Source organism: Stegodyphus dumicola, chromosome 5, assembly GCF_044657685.1.
Source record: "Stegodyphus dumicola isolate Sdum_Otavi_A_Nest chromosome 5, ASM4465768v1".
Taxonomy (NCBI): domain Eukaryota; kingdom Metazoa; phylum Arthropoda; class Arachnida; order Araneae; family Eresidae; genus Stegodyphus; species Stegodyphus dumicola.
Window position 1 is genome coordinate 226,309,646 of NC_140772.1, and position 8,004 is coordinate 226,317,649.

Genomic DNA, 8,004 nt, shown 5'->3' on the forward strand with positions numbered 1-8,004 from the left:
TAAAAATTGAATAATAAAATTACCCATTTAATAATCTTTACATAAATGAATCATCTTTCTTTAAAACATGTAAGGAATTTATAGTGTTTTGATGACACTGTTGGGAAATTGTTAAAAGGAATAAATTGTATTTTTAAAACTAAATCAATTCCTAGCCTCAAAATAAATAAATATGTTTTCGTAACATGAGAATGCTGCAGGCTTTTTTATATATTTAATATTTAGTTGTAAAAATTTGACATTATGTTAACAATTCTTTATATCATTCAAAAGGTAACTCTAGAAGCTCTTCTAAAATTCTATCTTTCTGCTCACACAATTAAAAAAAAAAAAAATCTGAAAGGCCTTAGATTTTAGCCGTCACTCAAAGAGGCTAAAAGTTTATGAATGCATAGATTATCAATACAGATGGGGCAGTGGAAATAGCAAAACATTTTATAAGATACTGACACCAGAAAGTTTATATCTTCTATATATTTGAAAAGTGAAGAAATATATCATGTAATTATGTAGAAATATTAAAATGTTTTCAATTAGATATATCATGAATTAAATGCATTTTAAATCAATCAGATTAAAAATTAAAAAAAGCATTGTTAAGAACTGTGTGTAATGCTTTTAATTAGCTTGGCTTGTTAGTCAATAATAGATTAGATTTTAAAGGTAAATATGTTAAATTTTGCCAAATGGCAAGACTTGAATGAAAAGTGAAACAAGTTTACGACTGACGATATGAAGTCACATTTCAAAACTAATAGCCCTTTTAGATTAAAAAGAAAAGTTCTGAAAATAATTTGCAATGGTTCATTAGTATTATTTTACGCAAAATTCAGTAAAATGAAATTTACCCGTTGAAATCAGCACCAAATTAAACTTTGTAAATTCTAGCGCATGTTAAAGGTTGTCTCATCCAGAATTTTATTACATTCATTTCAGAGCAAAATAAAACAGTAATTGCCATTTATATGACAATCAATATCAAAAATTTAAATCTGCATTTTACGCAACATAGAAAACTTCAAAAGATCTACTGTTTACCATGCAATTAAGGCATTTTATTCTGCTATCAACTTTACCAATTATTAATTCCATTAAGTATATTCTGTTTACTCTTTCTGCTCAATATATGCAATGTAAAATTTTCCATAAATTTATTAATTCATTTTATTTTGAGGTGAGCTTTTATTCAACTCTCAATGTCAACGAGAATGTTTAATTCATTTTTTATTCGGTCTCAAAAGAAAAATCAAAATACGTGGATTTATGTACGTGTATTTATGAATCAAAATACATGAGAAATCACAGTGAGAAAAGCACTGCTACCTTAAACTGTGATTATATATAACAAATGCAGTGAATTATAGTTAAAAAATAGTGAAAATATTTATATTTCTGAACTATTTTAAATATAACATTTTCAGTTTCGCATATGTGACAATTTAAGAACTTTTTTACGTATACCAATTTTTTGAAATATCTGCAAATTTTTGTATCTTCAAGGAAAGCTTATTCTTTCACCTTTAGTATATAAGTAATGGTAATTTACCAGATAAAATTACTTAATGGGGAATACAGAAAAATATCTAACCACTTACCTTTGTGACTTCATCTGCAAAGAGACTAAAAAAGTAGTTCAGCTAAATCTGCTATAATAAATATTTATAATAATGCTAAATTATGCAATATCTATTAATATGACAAATTTTTGTAAAGCTATTTATTTGGATGAAAAATAAACACATTCAGAAATTTATGGCACTATATTATGATTAACAGAGGAAAAACACTTTTCAAAATTCAAAATAGTTTTTATTAATCCAATTTATCACATTTTATTTGAATTCATGAAAAACAATCTTATATCCATGTATTCTTATGTATATAAGAACTCTTGATAAATTGGATCTCTGTCATTGCCTTTCACAGCACCTAAAATAAGAAAACACTCACAATTACTATATGTGAATATAATTCATAATTAAATTTAAACAAATGACTATTAGAATGCAAATTAAAGGAAGCATTTAAAATATTTTAACATTTAGTACCTATAAACAGAGTAGCAATTATTTGATTTTTCGATTATAGTAAAATAAACATGGGGGATGCCTTTTAAAATTTTTTATGTCAGAAAATAAACTCAAACCACCAGCTGAACATATGAGCAGTTTTATCAATCAGCCACTGGTAGGTAACCTGGATACTGAATCAACATATAAAGTTGCCAAGATAAAGAGAGAAACAAAATTATGATAATCACATCTTACCTATTCATAAAACTATTTTAAATTTAATGTGTAGGCAAGTCCAAAAAGAGTGAGAATGAATTTATTTTGCAACACAAAGTAAAGTCTTGCAGGAGCAAAAAAAAATTGTCTCATGAGATTGGCAAGTAAAAAATAATTAACTGCATCTGGTAACATTTATCTGACAACACATAAGTAATTGTTAGCTACGTGCAGAAAATAAAATCTGATCAGGGGTGTAGCTAGAGGGGGGAAGGGGGGCATCTGTCCCCGGGTGCAGAATCCAAGGGGCGCCAAACTGATGTTAGAACATTTTAGAATTAAATGTTTTCCATCCTTGGCTAGCAGTAGGGGGTGCAAAATCTTCAGTTGTCCCTGAGCGCTGAAAACCCTAGCTATGACTCTGAATCTGATCATGTTAATGCAATTTTAAACTTTTGAATTTAACCGCAGAAATTTACCAAAGAAGTACTTGTAACAGTAGTAAATGAAGATGTGGCTAATCTTTACTGTATGGTACACCTTGGTTTCTGTCTGAAAAAAAATCACAAAGTGGTATTGGTTGTTTGTGAAATGTGGAAGCCCATTGCGTCAAATAAGTTTTTCGGTAACCCTAATGTTGATAATGTTGGCGAAAGTAGCGTTTGGGAAAAAAAAAAAAACTTTTTTTTGTCAATAAAAAGGAGTTATTTCTGCAAATATTGCCAACGTGCTGTGATAAATTTAGTTTTGGGCTACTTTTTTTAATAGTAAACCTTTTGTACGGTCCCAGGTTTTTGGTTCTTACCATTCTTTTCAATTGCTGTATTGCTGTGTTTGGTTGCACGGAAGTGGTATGGTCTTGTATTTTGAACATACTATTTATTATTTTGGTGTGGGTACCATCGTTTGAGTATGTCTGAAGTGACTAAGAGACGAAAAATTTAATTGAATTGCTTACCTGGAAGATGGTGGTGGGAAGCCTAAACATATGCATGTGAAAAAAAAGGTATGTTAAAAAAAATGACGTCTCATTTATTTTTTTGTCTCTGTGCCTTAATTTTTGTTAGAAGATTTGTTGTTTAATGTTTTTATGTTAGGAAATATGTATTTTTGGTAATTTATTCCTCTCTGTTTGTGTATTTTTGGTTGTCTGTGTGTGTTAAGACAGTGGCAAATTTTTTCTGGTAACTATGATATTTTTAACTTTCTGATTTTCTTAAAGTGAAAATAGATCAATGTGTACATGGGCAAAGTTAAGGCAGTGCACAATGCCCAGTTTGTGCAGTTCTCTGTTTTAATAGGTCGATGTGTACATGGACACAGAGTTTGTGTATGTCTTTGACTTCTTATTTTGGTTTTGTGTAGCGGCCACCTTGAAATTGGTGCCGATCCTCTCAGGTGATGATCTTGATATAAAAAAAAGAAACGATTCACCAAGGGTTACAGTAGAGTAAATTTTTACCAAAGATGTTCTACCATAATCACCATTTCAGTGGTTTAAACACTAGTGGAGCAGTATGCAGAGATGAAGATTTGAGTTTTGTTTACACAGCATGATGGTTTAGGCACTCCAGCCATTACAGTGAACAAAATTATAATAAACATAGCCACAATAATTGTCTATAAATATTGATGTATAACACTGCATTAACTAATATATTTCTTATGCTAGTATATACAGAATCCTTAATCGAAGGGAAAATCAGAAGACTGTGCATGCATTTTCCTTTAACTGAAACATGGATTTGACCATACAAATCTCAGTCTTACGGGACATGCCACACTATGCAGATAGACAGTAAAAAGTGCTTGTGTTGTTTTTATTTGTTAGAGGTATGAAATAAATATACTTCTAGATTTTAATTTTTTCTTCTCTTGTTTTACATTTGGATTACCTATCAAAAAGTAAGGAATTCTGATATTATTACAATATTGGAGTTAAAATAACAATTATTGGACATGTTAAAGTAATGAAAATTTTAAATTAGGTTAAAAAGTAACCCTTAATGTGGCATATTTTTGAATTAAACTCTATCGACATTAAAAACAACAAAACGTCCCTCTTTATTAAGGACTTTAATTAACTAATTTTAAATACAGAGCTATGAATGAATTTTTCCCCTTGCATGTTATAATAACTGAAACAAAATTACTCTGATACAGTCAAAATTCCTAAATGCAAGTACATAAAATTTACTTTAGCAATTTAAAGAGATGAGACACACTGAACAAATGAATAAATTTCTACCAAAGAATAATTTATTAAATTTGGCCCGTTCCATAGTAAACTTTAACCATTAGATTACATTATTACACCATGTTATCAGTTTGAAAAGCAAGTCATATGCCAGATCTTGGATGTAAAAGAAATGCACAAAATAATATACAGATTATTGAAAAATGATGTATACCAATGTTTATAGATATGATTAAATGTAACAGAAAATTTACTGTCACAACCACATTTTTAAGTGAAATGTATTATTTTAACATTTTACAATATTTAAGGTATGGCATTAAATGCAATTATGTGCCTGGATGTAAGTTAGTAAATTTAAAAAAAAAAAATAATAATAATAATCAAAGAATGAATGTCATGAAAAATTTCAAAAACAAGCAGAATTTAATTTAGAAGACCTTTAGACACTTATGATAAATAAATTTGAGAACTCTTCACCCAAAATTAAATTATAATTAACTAAAACCAGTTTGACTGACCTTCTACAAAATCCTTCAGCTGCAATTTTTTCTAGCTTGAAAACCAAATTCTTCTCCACATGGTAATAACATCTTAACCAGTTGAAATTCCTGCAGAAAGTTTGATAACACAGTAATAGAATTAATAGAATAGAAAAATTAACACAAAAGTATAGAACATCATTTAAACTTAACATTATTACAAATTTTGGTGCTTTCTGACTATCTGCAAAGCTGTGAAAATTGGCAAAATGGTTAGTTTATGGTTCATATCTACTGCTCTGTTCACAAGTAGTAATTCAAATAAGCACTTTATAAGAAATAAGAAATTTTAGGATGCACACACACAAAAATATATACATTGGGTCAATATTCACATATTTTTCATCCAATGGAATACTATTCAGAAATAAAGATTAAATATAAAGCATGTAAATACATTGTGGTATGCATATTCATAGTTTACTATTATCGTGTGCATACTCTTGCTGTTTTAGCATAAGTTGAAGCTGTGAGGGCAGATGATAAGAAAGTATCAGAATTTTTCATGTATAAGAAAAGATTGCCCTGACAATAGTATCTCAATTGTTTAGCACTGACATTTACATAGCGCATTAGAAATATATAGTAATATATGTATAATAAAAAGATAATTGCATATTATTAATTCATTTTTTTAAATGCCAAACTTTAACAATTCTTTCACATATACTTAAACAGAATTCTTTCACATGAACATCTAAAATCCATTCTTAACTAAAGAATAAATAATAAAACCATGTAAATTTCTTATCAAGCCCATCATTTCCGAAATGTCTACTTCTGAAAGTTCCCAGCATTTCTCAATATATTATTAAATTACTAAACTAAGCATCAATGATCGTCATGTTCGCTAATGTGGCAATATCTTTCACACTTCTTTGTTACCACAAGTAACAAGTAGGCTTCAATAAATCTTTAACTGTTACATGCTACTTTTGTCTAAAATTTGTACAAATAATAAAATTAAATGAGCTCTTTATAATATGCTCAAAGAAATAATTTTGTATGAAAATTTGTATGTTATATATTGGCCTGATTAATGATTCAGGAAATAATTCGGGTTTTCAAAGTGCTTCCAATAATTCAAATTTCAGCTTGTGTCAAAATAAAATCTATAACACAAATCTAAGCAAATTTCCTTATGAACAATGCATTTTAACATTATTCAATCACTGGCAATCACACAGTACTGATTGCTTCAATAAACATTACTGTAACTGTGTTATTTAAAAGACTGTAATTTTTTAATTATTTCCTTAATTAAAACATGACTGTAATGTTTTAATTATTTCCTTAATTAAAACATTACAGTCTTTTCCTCCTTCTAACACCAAAAGAAAACCCAGATAAGAAATATAAAAATATCAGTAAAAATAAATTATATTATTGAATGACACTTTACATTAATTACACTTATGCATATATTATTTTATTATAAATTATTTCAAAATCAAAGAAGAGAAGGGGGAGAAACTTTAATATTGACATTTCTAAAATGATATAAACATTAATCATTTAGTACAGTTTGTTATTTCAGGAAAAAAAAATTCACTTTTCTGGATAGCATTTATATTTCCATCTCACTTTCAATGAAACATTAAGAGAAATGCATATAATTTAAACACCAGTTTATTTTATTTATCAGACAGATTATGTCAACTCAAAAAAACCTATCGGTAAAATTCGGTAGTAATAATTCTGAATGTTAGGCAACTTGCAAGATTCAACAAAAATTATCAATACTTTTATTATAATGACAGTACTACAGTAACATGAACATAAAATTAAACTGCATATAACTATAAAATAAGCCAGCATATAATAATGGTGCATTGGTTTCTAAAACAATGGGCTCGATGAAAAAATACATGTATTATGGTAGCTATTCATATTCTTCAGCTTTACTAATATTCTCATGTTCACTTTACATAACTAAAGTATCTAAAATACAATAAAAATGCAAACAATATTTATGAGAAAATGTTAAAAGCAATCATAAGCATTTGATTGAATGACCATATTTTGTCTTCCTGCAAGTCGAATCTTAAAATGATATGCAGTTTGAATAATGCTCAATCCTTTTATAAAATATTCAAAAAAGATTAAAAAAAGGTACTGTTCTGTTATCAGGACCGGGTTCAGAATTGTATTTATGTATGCTTGTATATTTGTATGTTTGTGTGTCTACATATACACATCTATCCACATACTTACGAACACAGGTTCATACATTTCCGATTCTGGTCCCAATAACAGAACAGTACCCCCAAAAAAAACTTGAATTACAAACTAGATTAAGATAATGTTTCAACCATACATATTTTGGACAAAACAATGCAAACTCTTATTTTTATACAATTGTTCAAACTATTTAACATAAATGTATTGCTGCAATAAAATAAAAAGCAATCTGATCACACATATTATTTTGAAACTGAATGCATAAACTAGACTAAAAAAAATTCAGTCATAAACATTTGGATAGCAGGGCAAATTAGATATTTGAAAAGACAGCCAGCCATTGAGATACACGTAATTCACGACAGAATGGTAACAATTCATAAAGCTGTGAAACATTTAACTGTCAAAATGACATAAATTCGAAAAGCAAAAAAAGTAAACATACAAGTATTGCAACTGAACTTACCTTTCATGCAACAAAAAATATCCACACAAGTTAACCTCATGGCGCAGCCATTTTGGATTTCGTTTCAAATCAGACAGATGTTTACGGATTTGCGGAAGAATACGAGGAACTAGTAGTTTGCCGGATACAATGTGCAATGACGCAAAAGAATATAGTTCTGTAGAACTTCCTACATTATTCCGTAATAAACAGTACTATTTCCTAATTTTTTCTTTATCTAATTAATTAATTAATAGGGAAATAGTTAAGTAATGCCGAATTCATTTTTAATGAAATGTAAAATTTTGTATGTATGGGACGACCACCTTCCGTCCAATATTTCTGAGAATATAAACAAATTTTGGAATCTGAGAGTATCAGTAAATAAATATATAGAATATCGCCTCTCAA

At 28.4% G+C, this 8,004-nt stretch overlaps 1 long non-coding RNA gene across 1 annotated transcript; it reads right to left on the minus strand.

Moving 5' to 3' along the window:
- Positions 1 to 1,796: 1,796 nt before the first annotated feature.
- Positions 1,797 to 7,700, minus strand: LOC146997423 (uncharacterized). Its single transcript, XR_015041039.1, has 3 exons — positions 7,615 to 7,700; positions 4,947 to 5,036; positions 1,797 to 1,929 (listed from the first exon to the last, which is right to left on the minus strand). It is a non-coding gene; the product is annotated as an uncharacterized LOC146997423 (long non-coding RNA).
- Between the last annotated feature and the right edge of the window lie 304 nt (positions 7,701 to 8,004).